Source organism: Dermacentor silvarum, chromosome 8 (genome assembly GCF_013339745.2).
Source record: "Dermacentor silvarum isolate Dsil-2018 chromosome 8, BIME_Dsil_1.4, whole genome shotgun sequence".
Classification (NCBI taxonomy): domain Eukaryota; kingdom Metazoa; phylum Arthropoda; class Arachnida; order Ixodida; family Ixodidae; genus Dermacentor; species Dermacentor silvarum.
The window spans coordinates 28654528-28668043 of record NC_051161.1 but is presented as its reverse complement, the minus strand read 5'-3'; the positions used below and the strand labels follow the sequence as shown (position 1 = coordinate 28668043).

Below are 13516 nucleotides of genomic sequence, written 5' to 3'. Positions count from 1 at the left end.
CGGAGCAGAACACCGGTTTCCAACAAATTGTCCAAGGGTACCGGTAGCCCTGTTCGACGGGCACATATAGACTACATACACATCAGGGACACATTGGTAAAGGAATATCAAATATATCCACACGAAGCACACTACGTGTCTGTCTGGTCTTAAATCAACAAAAATAACACAATAAGTGACAGAAGGTTACAGACGTGCGTAGTAGTAACGTTTATGTCATTCTGAAGGTGGGAAACGCGAAAACACTGAGCAGCGAATTCCCGTCCAGACCGAGCCTCACCGAATGAATATCGGCGTTCCAGACTCCGGTGTCACACTATTCCACCACAGTACTCCACCGTACTGTGGCTAACAGTATACGGTGGAGTAAAATCTAACATTCTTTTCGCCGCATTGCGTTTGTGTTTTGAGTTTGTCCCCAGTGTACAATGTAAGGAGGACAGCGTTTTAAGGACTCCGTATACCGGCGTGTCTGTTTTGCCATCAAAATGCATCCGTGACGGTATAACAGGCAAGAAAACGTCGCAGTCACATTGCGACAAAACGGCTTTCCCGCGGAAAGCACGTGCGCAGTGCTGAATACGTTGGTTCATTGCCCACCGCCTCGCGCGCGCGCGGGAATAGCTTTACGAAATTCGTTTTTGCATAAAACGCCGTGGTGACACGTAGAGTGTCTTCTTTTTTTTCTCTCCTTCTGAGTGCCAGGCACACCATCTGTGTCGTTCTTTTTTTTTTCTTTTTTTTCCTCCGAGTTCTGTGTTCTTTGCCTTATAGTATAGGGGTGAATTACAAAACGGCCTCGGAGCAACCATGTAGATGGCTCGTGCGTGCCATGGTGACGGTTTTACGCCTAAGAATTGCGAAGTTCTTTACAATGCGGGTCCGCAGAATATGGCGTAACGTGTTTGTGATTACACACACCGCGTGACATTGTGGTCACAGTATCCGTGCGTCAAACGATCGCCTCGCATACCTCCTTAACAGTGTCTCCGACACGCTTAATAAACGCGCAACCCTAAGCGCCTTTTGATTCCCGCTGCAGCGAGTTTCCCCAGCCCGTATTCACAAAAGGCTCTTACGCTATATCCTAGTTCGTAAAAGCGATCTCCAGCCAATCATGATACTAGACATATTATTAGCAAAGGCAGCCGGACGATGACATTGGAGCACATACGGCCGGAGAGCTTTGAGAATTTGGCCCCTTGATTCTCCCTCGATAACTGAACGAAAAATGACAAGGCGTATAGGCAAAAAAATTCCAATAAATTAAAAAATCTTTGTCATGTGATGGCTTCTTCGTGAGCTCATACCTGACGAATAAGAGAGAATAATGACAGAAATGGAAGCATGGTTATTGTGTATGAACCGTACCACAAAGAGCAGCCCTCGGCCAAATTCGCGATGCTTTTCGAAGTGCTGCTTGCCATTGGCCCACCGCCTTCGCTAATGATATTTCCTACATCATGATTGGCTGGTATGTGTTCTCAGGAACAGATGTGGCGTAATAACTTTATTGCGAATACGGACCCTGTTCGAGAAATTCGCACAGGCCGCTTCATCGAACGATGTAAAGCTACGTTACCACTGCTTCCAGAGGAGATTATAAGTCAGACCAGTGTTCTATTTCCACAGCGACCGGTCGTGGCAGAGGTTGAGCGTTGCTTAAATCCTGCCAGTCTCGAGATTTTCTCACGCGAAGAGCAAACTTAGCGAATCCAGGGCCCAATTCGCAAATATTTTCTTTCGAAATCGCTCATTGCCAGTTGCCATTGCCACCTTCGCTAACGATATAAGTCTGGCATCGGCTCGTACGAACAATGGATAGAATTAGAGATTTTTTTTTTTCATGGATACGGGCCCCAGTCGCTACTGGCCAGGTGCAAGCTTGAGGGACGTATTCTAGGACGATCACCTTCGGCGATACTATCGCCTTCGCGTGACGCAGTGCTCAAACTTGCCGATCAGCTCATCCGCGGTTTTGCTAAACCAGCCAACAAGGGCACACTGAAAGCAATATCGCCGAAAGCGATCGTACCAGCATACGTCCCCTGTAGCTTCTACAATACTGCGCTTTTCTAGCAAGACCGTGCATATATGGCAGGGACACGACTTGTCGTCGACATCTAGTTTTCTCTGTCTGCCTTTTTTGCTAACAGTGTCAGCGAGACTGGTAATGATACCGCGCGCGCGCCTATAAGCAGGCGTGCCGCTAACATCGAAAACGAAAAGAGAAATGCGCGCGGGGCGAAGTGCGCGTGCTGCATGATTGGCAAACCAGGAAGGGTTATCCCATATCTGCCGATGATATCTCCGTGTGGTCTGCCCAACGTGAGTTGGATATACAGGAACGTGCTTCGCAAAAGGTTAATTGGTGCAAGGCCATCGGCTCTCGCTGGATCTGTTACTATACGTCGGGGCCGCCACCGGCTGCAGAGCAGATCTTTTTCTCTTACCCTTTGCGGTCGTCCTGTTCCTTGTATGGAGCTTGTTCGCGTCTTTAGGCCTCAAAACTGCGGACTTCTCAGCAGCGCCATGGGTGAGAGAAGCACGTCGTCCCTCAACCCAGCTGCTGCAGCTCGTTAGGCGCATCTCTTCAAAGGCAGGCGGCGCTAGAACTCAGATAGCTGGATTATATGTCCGTTGTGCACTGCAGCCAAGACTCGTTTATCAAGCCCAATTTCAACATATGACGGTTATGAACGGGGACATGGTTAGATGTGGCAAACAGATATGCGATGCGAACCATCACCTGTCTTCCCCGTCTCACCCCTACATGGCCCCAACAATTTGGATGAAGTAGTTCACCAGCGGCGCTCGTTCCGTCATATCAAGCTTTCAACTTGTCCAGCAGTTCAAGCCCTACGTCATTACGTGTGACAACACACCGGTTCTCCATCGCAGGGCCATATCAACCTACCGCAATGGTCGATCGCAAGCAAGTAACGAACTGAAAGCATCTTGGTCGCATCTGCGGTCCAAACCCGCGACCGAGTCCACAGGTGCCATCTGCCAGTGAAGACATCGGATCCAGGCTTTTGCCGATGCCTTTGTCACCGGTCAGGTAGTTGCTACTGCCATAATCTGTCCTGCCTCAATCCTGTCTCAAACATGCCACTATCGCGTTCGACTTGCGCTGACCGTCCATATATTCGCCCATCTGCAGGCTATATATATGACGCCTTGAGCACCTTGCGATCAAACTAGTAGAAACATAAAAACTAGTTATATAGACGGATTCGGCCCAAGCAGGTGAAAGACATTTGCAGGGTATTGAACGGATCACCTTTCGCCGAAAAAGTTCATCGTGAAATTGTCAACGTTAACGTGCACGGTGCGAATTGTTTGTACACCCCGTTCATCTTCACCAGGACACATCCAGCCAGACGCAGCCAGTCACCGACCTGCAGGGATACATCCACTGCCGCTCTTCTCGCGACACCCTGGGCTCGCATGGCTATAAAAAAAAGGAAATCATTCGATGCTCCACACGAGCATTGATAACTCCGTGTGGATCAGACCTCTAGGCTCTCGCCCGGTCTCTCCCGCCGCGAGGAGGTTGCGTTAAGAAGGATACGGTGTGGGTGCTGCATTGACGCCATCTGCAACCTGTCCATGGGCTCCGGACCGTAGGCCTGCCTTCGACGCGATCTGTTCCTTCTGCATTCAGCCAAACTGTCCTCGCCGATCTACCACACCTCTTGTAGAATTGCCCCGGACTGCACTCATCAAGGCGCCACTTCCTGTCAAAAGTGGGGCTTCACCCAAGCCGCCCACCTGACTACCATCTGCATCCTATGGTCCGCACCAGACATCCTTGTTAGATTTCATCGGAAACCAGCTATGCATGTATATATAATTTTCACGCACCAAACGTTTTATGCCGCGGGGACGAACTTTTGAAAAAAAAAATCAAAAATGGAAGGTGGAGAGGCGGGAGAGAGGGGCGAGGTCGCGCGCTTGAAATGGATCAGCATGCAGAAGCTGGACAAAACACGTTTCTTCCCCGCCGTACGTCGGCCGTTCCTTAAGCGGGTCAGAGGCTGCTCTGCACACGTCGTGGTTTAGAGAGGGGACGCCGCCGCCGAGTCAGATAGTGCACAACTGAAACAGAACAGCCTACAACGAGAAGGTATCGGCGCGGGAGCTTTTTTCAGCCGACAAGCGGAAAACCGTTTTTACTGCGCGCCGAATAGGGGCCGCACGAGCCAGACTCGATGTCTCGGTCACTGTTAACGGTGTCAAGCAGTGTACTGTACACCGCTGGAAAGTTGGTCCGCGTGTCACGCTGAAAAGCGGTCGGTATAGTCAGACAAAAAGAAAGACGCTTCCTTATCTACCTGCGAGGAGGTCAGAGTTAAATACGTTGCAGGTGAAAAGCGGTGCTGTGACTCGTATTGTTTTCTTTTTAAATATTGCACTGATAGAAAGCCTGAGCCCCGCAGTCTCCTTCACTGTACTGTGATACATCTGTGGTATCCCTGATTATCTACTACCACGTATAGCTACAGCAGGTTCTTTGGACGGCTCCCTGTGCGAAGAACGTGCTGTATGTATATATATATATATATATATATATATATATATATATATATATATATATATATATATATATATATATATATATATATACTTCAAGAAAGACACTCTACGGGTTCTTTCAGAGTGTCTTTTTTAAAGTTTCAACTGTTCACCTTTAAATAACTACGGGAACGCTGATTAACTCCTTTTGTGAGATTGACGGATTGCTGTACTGTAATGAGGTTTACCCTGCTGTTAAGGTATGTGCCATGTGTGAGGCTCACCACAATCCATCAAACAAACTCAAACTTCATATTTAAGCATTCGTGCACTTCCCAATACAAAACGTTCACTCTATACTTAGGCACAAGGCAGCGTAAACGTTCCTCATTGAAAGAGCAGACATACTCCGTAGCGGAATACGAAGGCGCTCTGAAATGGGGTTTAGGTAGGAGACAGTAAGTTATCCTAACAAATAAAAAGTTGCCAATAATTCATTCGTGTTTAGTTTGTAAAGAAATATATTGTGAAGGTGATTAGTTTATACAGGACAAAAAAAAAGTCATTGGGCGAAATGCAGCAAACGGTCAATGTGCGCTCGTTGCATGAACGAAAGCGATGCTTCAGCGTGAAGTTCGCGTATACCACGCGAAATGCTAAGCGCCACAGTGACACTACCTACCGGCAACGAACATTCATTGCCATTTACGAACATTTACTGCCGTTTACTCTCAACGAACATTTCTAACTTAAGAGCTATTGTGAATACGGGCCTTGAAGTGACGTTACCTTATGGTTGATCCACGTTCCAAGAGTAGAAATTAACCAGTCTTAAACCACCATGCAATAGCAGAGAAAGATGATGCCGAACACTTTAGGCTCATAGTTTTAGAAATTGGTCTCCATGGTCCGATATTAAGCACAGTCGCGTCGATATTCTTCTTCTTGTAATTCCTCATCCGTTCTCCTCCATGGAGGGTAGCGAACCGGACGTGCCGTCTGGTTAACCTCCCTGCCTTTCCTAGTTTCTCTGTCTCGCTTTCACGGCATCTTGCGGGCGGTGGTGGCGGTTCATGAAGTAAGCAAATATATCAGTAAATAGGTGTATGATATTAACGTAATTCAGAAGTCACACTGAAAAGTATAATAATGTCGCGCTTTGGGGAATGTTTTATGATGCGTAAAGCTTTGCCAGGGGGCCTTTGTAAAAAACGATTTGCCCTCCTGTTGCTTTTCTTTAACATTCGGTGAACTTCACCAGTGAAGAGGCCCGACTTCTAACGTAATAGTTTTCTGAAAGCGCAAATAAATCTGCAGACGCATCTGATGATGATGATGATTTAATCCCCTTTGAAACGGGGCAGTGACAAATAGTCACTTAGCCTGCTTTATTTTAATCGGGTACGCTATACTTTTTTTTTGTTGTTTTTGTTGTTTTGCATTTTTGTATACATTTCATTAATCTTTTTTTTTTCCTCAAAATCTACCTTGTACCGCTACCTATGACTGCAAGAGATCAAATCGGGTCCTATCAATCTCTTCCTAGTTTTATTTTTCCGCCAACTGAACCCGGGACCATATGAAACCCGATGGCCCCGCCCCCTGGTATGGCGTCGACCCCATATCTCTCCTCCGCGAAGACGCTAACGACGTTTCTCGCTGCGATCCGAACGCGTTCCGCAGTTCACGGTGCCCCCACGCTACCGCTGTCACGGCTAGTTGGGTCTCCTCGGGCGTGACCTCCTGACTTCTTTTGTTCCGCTCCGTCGAGGAGCGCCGACTCATTAGCGCGCGTGGTTTTGCGTCGTGTGCGTGCGCCGAGGCTGTTTGTAGTGCGGTGAAGTGTGTGTACGCGCGTATATACGCCTTTGTTTCCCGCGCACAATGCATCTCCCGACGCCGGCGCGCGTGCGAATCTCCATGTCGCGTTATTCACTCGCTTGTCGAGGCTCAGTGAGCATTTGATGAAGGAGCTGGGAAGGCGCGCGTGGAAAGGATGAGGAGAGGGGAGAGGTGTGTTGTTTGTGAGGCCAAACAGTCGCACGCGAGACGTAGTATACTCGTGAAGCGGAAGTCGGTGCAGTCCAATTTCAACGGGAAAACTGGCGCGAGTTGAAAAATGCCGGTGACTGTGTGCGTGCTTCGTGATGGTCGCCGCAGATGTATGGTCTTTATTGCTGTTGTTGTTGTTTTCTTTTTCATTCAGCAAAGAACGAGTCGTTGTTCTTGTAAACCGTCTTTCTTGCTTCGTTCTAAAGAGAGGGAGCTGTGTCGTGGCCTGAATGCCCACGATGACATCACAAGGTATCTAAATCCCGGGCGTAGTGGACTTGATGGACTTATCTATAGCTATATAGATGAGTGCAATCCGTGAATTCATTGAATCAGTGCGTATATAAAGTCAGCGTGGAACAAGCGAACAGCGGATCGGAATATTCTGCGCATGTTCCGGCGTACACCACCGCCAGTCAGCGTTTAGCATCGAGGTATACGGCTTTTTTTCAAAATTATCGAAGCCATTCAGTTGGTGACGAGGTATGTCGCCGTACTAGCTCTATTGTCGGACTCATACACTTTCCAGGAAACGCTCAAAGCGCGCCGCCGTGACCGAGGATAGACTATAGGACGTGCACGCTCTGGTCTATGCTTGACTAAGATACATGTAGGGAGCAAGTGCGCGGGAGTGCCGAATGCGACGGCCACAAACTAAAAAAGCAAGTGCGTAAGGCGCCGTCGAATGTTCTATATAAGGTCTGGTGGCTCGGAAGCTGAGGAGAGGCAAGGGTTAGGTACTGCTAACTATATGACTTTTGAACGCCGGATGTTGTGAAATGGCCTTTGTATGCGGCGCGACAGCGGGTTCCGTCTCACGTGTGGAGTAGCTTCGAAGCTTTCGTCGAGAACTGTGCATGAAATTAGAGAGAGAAAGGAACTATAGTCATCATGATGAAAATCAGCGAGTAATGTCGTTGCGTGAACGTAGAACTTGAGCTAGTGTTTGTGTATGTGTTGTTAGAGCAAATATATAACGTGTGGACAGCTAGGTGCGAGGTATATTTGCTGAAGCCGCACGCTGCAGCAAGTTTTGCCATATCGACGCGCACACCGGCGATATCGCTAAGATAGCTTCTCTTAATTTTTTTTTTCAAGCAAGTAGGCGCGAAAACATCGCTCGTTTTGTAAGGGCACCAGTTGGCTTGTTCGTTGCATAATGTACAACATACGGAACATACAAATCTAAGAAGTACTCGTATATCCTCGCAGTCACAGAATCTTGGTCGAGCTATTTATAAAGAAACTCAGAATCATCGAACTCTGAAGCAAAAGCAAATACGAAGAGAACAGCCTACAGACGTTTGTCAAGTCTTTCAGCACGCAAGTGTGGGCCGACGCGGGCAGTCCACAATTATTCTCGCGGTCATTCTTAATCATTTAACGCCCAAAACGGCACACTTCCTGTTTTCTTGCAGCACCGCTTTTGTGTAGGAATGGCACTGCATTATTTTTTATTTTTTAGAACCCGAATGAACGCCACGTTGCGACATCAACGACAGGAAACAAATATTCGCTCTCTTTGGCGCGTGCCAGACCTTCGACGCAAGCGGGTAAAAGTGCCAGCAACCGCCATCTCTTCGACTTAATTGTCACCGCGGGCGATTACTTAACGACGTGGGAAAGGCGGAACTGCTTGCTAAAAGTGGCCGTGCGCAACCGTTGCTAAACATAGCTTTCATCTCTGTTGCGCTGCAGACCAATCATATGGTGTATGCATGGTTCTATACAGAGCTGTTTGTTTGAGGGCCCGCCTGGGGCCAATCTATTAGAGTCAGTGCGAAACACTGAAATGCGGGGCACACTCTTGCTGGAATCTTGAACGCTATGTCCGTGAAGAAACTAAATGCATTCGGAGAACTTCGTGCAGGGCTGGTTTATATTTAAACTAAGCAAGACACATTTTTCACGGGAAGATGAAAAAAAATTGAAGAGGTCAGCAGTGGCATACAAAGCCGACGTTTCGGCCAAGAGGCTACTTCTATTGTACTACACCCTCTGACGATACTTAAAGCCACACAAAGCGCGATCATAGCCGGACGAAGTGCATTGCTCTTTATTGCCTCGAATCATGAAAGTAAGTGCGTTGTGTACTGATAATATGTACAAGAGGCAAAAAACATTAAATCACATTCGGCAATTGCAATTGATTACGCATCCCTTCTATGTTGTTTGTTTGTTTGTTTTTCCTTAAACATATACACATCGAAGGAGATCAAGAAAAAAAAATGTGTGGCCAACTAGGCAAATGCCCTGATCCCTCTACATGGGGACAAAATCACTATCAGCTTATGACGAAATAGGTGAATTGTAATTAAAAAAGATCAAATAAATCATATTAACATACGCGTATAATCTGATTCACAGGCACGCTCCACATATATACATAAGGGAAACCCAATTGCAACAAACGCTACAAACGTTATACTTGTCGCACCAGCCATTAATTTATCTTCTATGTGGTAAGTATGCACCAGAATGCTAGAAATGAAGCCACGCCATAATAAAGCAACACGGCAACGAGAAACGTCAACAACAGGGTGATACGAGTAAAATATTACGCACTCTCAGGCAAAGTCTTAATCTCAAACAATGCATAAATCATATACCGTCCTGGAAAACTCTTCATATCTTGACCAACTGAAATATGCGCAGGCATTGGCTTGCACAAAGCAGAAAACTAGAAGTTCCTTCACTTTTTTTTTTTTTCAGAGATTATGGTGCGTTCCAAAGATCGCGTTAACAAAAAGCATCTCTTCTATGTCAATTTGCTCCCATATCAGTTTTGGCGATGCGCGCGATGCACACAACTCCAATATCGCAACATATTCTTAAAGTCCTATATTTTTAAACTGTTTTGTTTTGATCACTGTTTTGATCAGTGCAGAAAAATTTACTATGATCCGCTGTTAGACGTGCAGTTGTTTGTAACATGATGTCGTATATGCTCGACCATAATATCTTGCTGTCACAAACACTTAACACACAGTTACTGCGGTTATTACATCCAAAATAAAGAAGTTGCTGCGCCGATGCGCCTGGTTAATTTTTGAACAATGCGGCAAATACACACACCCGCAAAGATGCCTGAACATTTAGCGCCCTTGATCTAACTTAAATTAAAAGTCTACAGCCTTCAGTATTACTTATGGGGCTCGTTGTAGCTTAACCTAAGCAAGACAAATAGTTCACTTGGCCCATTGACAACAATAGGGCTACAGTAAAGAGCACTTGTGCCTTTCAAGGTCTTTTCGAAAGAAAGAAGAATGTTCGGCTCATACTGAAGATTCGCGCTTGACCGCACTGTTACATCTTTCTTTAAGCACTTCAGGTTGTGTTGGTCGCATGTGTGTAGCTCACATCTGATATTGCTATATGGTGCTATTGGTCTTTTGTAGATATCTGTAAATACTTCAGCCGTTTCTTCTCTGAAACTAAACTTAAGTGCGCGTTTTCAGACTTTTTTGTGCACTTTTACTTGTTTTAAGAACCGTGTGGGTCTCTTACTCTCCATTTACTCCCTTCAGTGCGCGGAACTTCACAAATGTCCGTGATATTTGACGGCCTACAATGCTTTTCCGTTTTCTCGTGTTTTTAGTTTTACTTGCCCTGCGACGAGAAGCATCTGGTGCCGATAAAGGTGTCAACTTCTCCTTTAATTTCATATTATTTGAGACTTTGAAGAGTCTTTGCTGTTAAGTTCACTAAACCGCCATCTTTCTCCCTCTCTCTCTCTTTTTACTCCCGTCTCCCTTCCCAATGCGGAGTAGCAGGTCAGAACTTTGATTCAAGCCGACCTTTAAGCTTTTCAACCATAATATCATATTAATAAAAGGATATTAGCTGTTTCTGTCTACGTTTCGTGATCACCTTGCTGACAGCACTTTAGTGAAGGATTGGGTAGCACGGTCCTAAAGGGTGCATCGAAATACTGATAGCCACTGCTGAAATTGGTTCTTGGAGTTGGGAGTGTCAAGTGCGACTTGTAGCACTTAACACTCCGACATTTAGCGTTAACAGATTCTAGCCAAATAATATGCAGAGCAGCAGCTGGTCAGCTCGAGCGACAACCTCGGGCGTGCCAGTGACATCGAGTGGGTGACGGTCGTCGCATATTGCCGACCTCTCAAAGCGGTGACAGGCAGCGTGCTTCTGCCTCATGAGTCCTCTCGGTGTACTTTGCGGTCTCAGTACTGTGCCTATTGAGAGCGTACTGACGCCGCCTATAATGCAGCGTCAGCACGTACTGCACTTCACCTGATATAATAGTTGAAAGCTGATGTTGGTGAAAAACGCTCAAGGTGCTCCAAGTTTGAGAACCGAGGTATTGCTCGCAATATCTCATCAGTTATGACGACGCTTACTTGCCAATATGTTTTTTTTTTTTTAACTTTCAAGTTCAACGCAACAGTGCGACAACATTTTTCAACATTTTTTCAACATCAAGACAACAATTTTCTAACTAATTTTTTGTGGTTACGTGAAAGCGTTAGTTTAAGCAACATAGGTAATCAAACAGAGCATATAATGATGCTGATCAAGCCTTACCTGAGTGACTTCGGCGATTTCCCCGCGGAGACTGTTGGAACGTCCCTTCACGTGATGACACCCGTGTACGTAGTAACGAAGCACCAAGGTTCTGTAGATCACTTCTCACTGTTTCTCGAAAAATATAATTTGCCTAGAGCGATGCAGCAATGAACTCGATGACGTAGGGGATTCCTTACGATGGAGACTAACGATAAACTTGGGGAATTATTTTACGTAGCGAAGGTTTGGCTTATGGCGCAGATAACGCAGGGCGACGATAATTTCTGGTGATGAATAAATCGGCTTGTCTTTCAACAAATGTTGGACTGTCCTTATCCTTGTTAGAAAGATGCGATATTGTTATCGCACAACTGCCAGGATCGTGGACACAACACAAAAAAAAAGCCGTCAGGTGTTGTCGAAGCAATACTAGTGACCTGCCACCTTGAATGTGTAAGGGTGAACTTTGTTCTGAATTATCAGATGATAAAATATGTTAGTGCTGGAAAAAAGTGGAGTTGTTTAAGCCTTGTTTAAATGGAGCAGCACCGCTTATTCGTCACAGGTCCGGCGGGTGTTGTTTGCAAAAATGGAAAGGCGTTGTTCAGGGAAAACTGAATAAGTGCGCTGTAAGCGAATCACTCTCAAATCTACCCGTTAGCACGCAACTAAGCATGGGCTAGAGAGAGCGTTCTTCCGTAGCGCGCCATGCGTGACGTAAATAGCGAAACACCCATCATTCAGTTCTCACGCACTTCCACACACAAACTGCGCACATCCACAGTTACGTCATTCCGTCTCAAACCGATTAGTCCAACGAACGAAAGCCCTAAAACGTGGAAGTCACAAACACGACGTCTCGTCAGTGTCGAACAGAGTTTCGCTGCTGTTCGCCAATACTGCAGGTGCGCTACTCACAATCCAGCGTCGCCGAGTTGCCGCCGAGCTCTCGTATCCTCTCGGATTATAAGGTTAGGATCAGCTCGCCAGACTTCTAAATTGTCGACGGTTCTACTGATCTGGGCAGTAGGCGATCAGCGTAGTGTTCGGTGACTTCGGTTACACGCTCGGTGTAACACCTGTGACTGGCCCCGCCTCGCAGCTGGCACCGATGGTGTCGCAGCGTTGCCGAACTCCAGTAGGTATCCTCCGAAGATGTCCCGATGGAGATGTCCCACAGAGATGGCGAAGAGAACGCCCGAATTCGGCCAAGGTTCTCCAGCGTCTGGGACGAAGAGCTCGAGTAGGGACGGTCACTGTGTCATGTACCGGTGGACATCGACGAACGACGACGAGGGAGCACCCGGGAAGAATAACTGCCGCGGCCGCCGGCTCATCAGACGTCGCGCGCTTGCCTCGAGCGCCGCATGGCTGTTTGCAGCGCTGGGAGAGAAGACGTGCGCGGATGGGCGAGGAGGGCACGACGCTACACACCTGGCGGCGGCCAAGAAGAAGAGCCGAGCGCCAACTGAGGAGTCGACGCCGAAGGAGCCGGTCCGCGGCGTAGCTTGCGTTTCCCTTGGGCAGCGCGAGCGGTGGTGCCCGGCGCTTCCTGGCGCGACCGGCCAAGAGGCGGCGCCAGCGCCAAGAGGCACGTGTGGCCGCCGGCTTTAGTAGAGCGCTTGCTTGGCAGGGCAGCGCGTTTGAGGAATGGGCTCTCCCGTGGGCAGGACGATAGCGCACCTACAGGACGATAGCGCACCTGAGATGCAGGTGCAACGAGCGATGGAACGGTAGACGATAGACGTGAGGTTCAGAGAGAGAGAAGTCATAAGGGAAAGGCAGGGAGGTTAACCAGGCTGAGCCCGGTAGGCTACCCTGCACTGGCGAAGGGGGAAAGGGGATTGAAAGAGGAGAAGGAAGAGAGAAGTTCACACCCTGCACAGTTGCACATTCAAGCGTTCATAGCTGGATTAGTCACAGGCGGTCACACAGGCCGGTACACCTCAAAAAACGCAGCAGCGCCTTTGTTCAGAGATATAAAGACAGCAGTAGGGATTAAAGAGCAAGCGCTGGAAGATGATGTCGTAGTTGAGAATAAGAAGTGGTGTTGACGAGTCAAGTAGTCATACGTTGAACAGATGTGCGCTCTATTCGAGGAACAGGATGGGTGCCGAGGGTGAGGGAAACGCATTCTAGTGTGGCAAGGATTAGCTGCAGTACTGACAGTACAAGACATGCTCACTTAGGATAGGCTCGTCTAACTTAGATGATGATGATTTATTGGCATCCCCTTTGAAATGGGGCGGTGGAAAATAGTCACCTACTTTGCTATGGTGACAAATAGTCACCTGGGACGGGGTAATTGGAGAACTCTGACGGAGGCCTTCGACGTGCATGTGGTTGACGATCGTGATGACCACGTATAAACGAAACATGAATCAGTTATCAACATGGGGAAGCGCACAGCTTAATG

General features: G+C 47.4%; 1 protein-coding gene across 5 annotated transcripts in view; it reads right to left on the bottom strand.

Moving 5' to 3' along the window:
* Positions 1-12576, bottom strand: part of LOC119460928 (uncharacterized) — a 99055-nt gene extending 86479 nt beyond the window's left edge. For 3 of the 5 annotated variants that reach the window (XM_049672694.1, XM_049672693.1, XM_049672695.1), the window contains exon 1: positions 11119-12574. The gene's annotated coding sequence lies outside the window, so the exon portion shown is untranslated. Of the gene's footprint in view, positions 1-11118 lie in introns of all 5 variants that reach the window. The other 2 variants (XM_037722066.2, XM_049672696.1) reach the window with 2 other exon arrangements.
* Between the last annotated feature and the right edge of the window lie 940 nt (positions 12577-13516).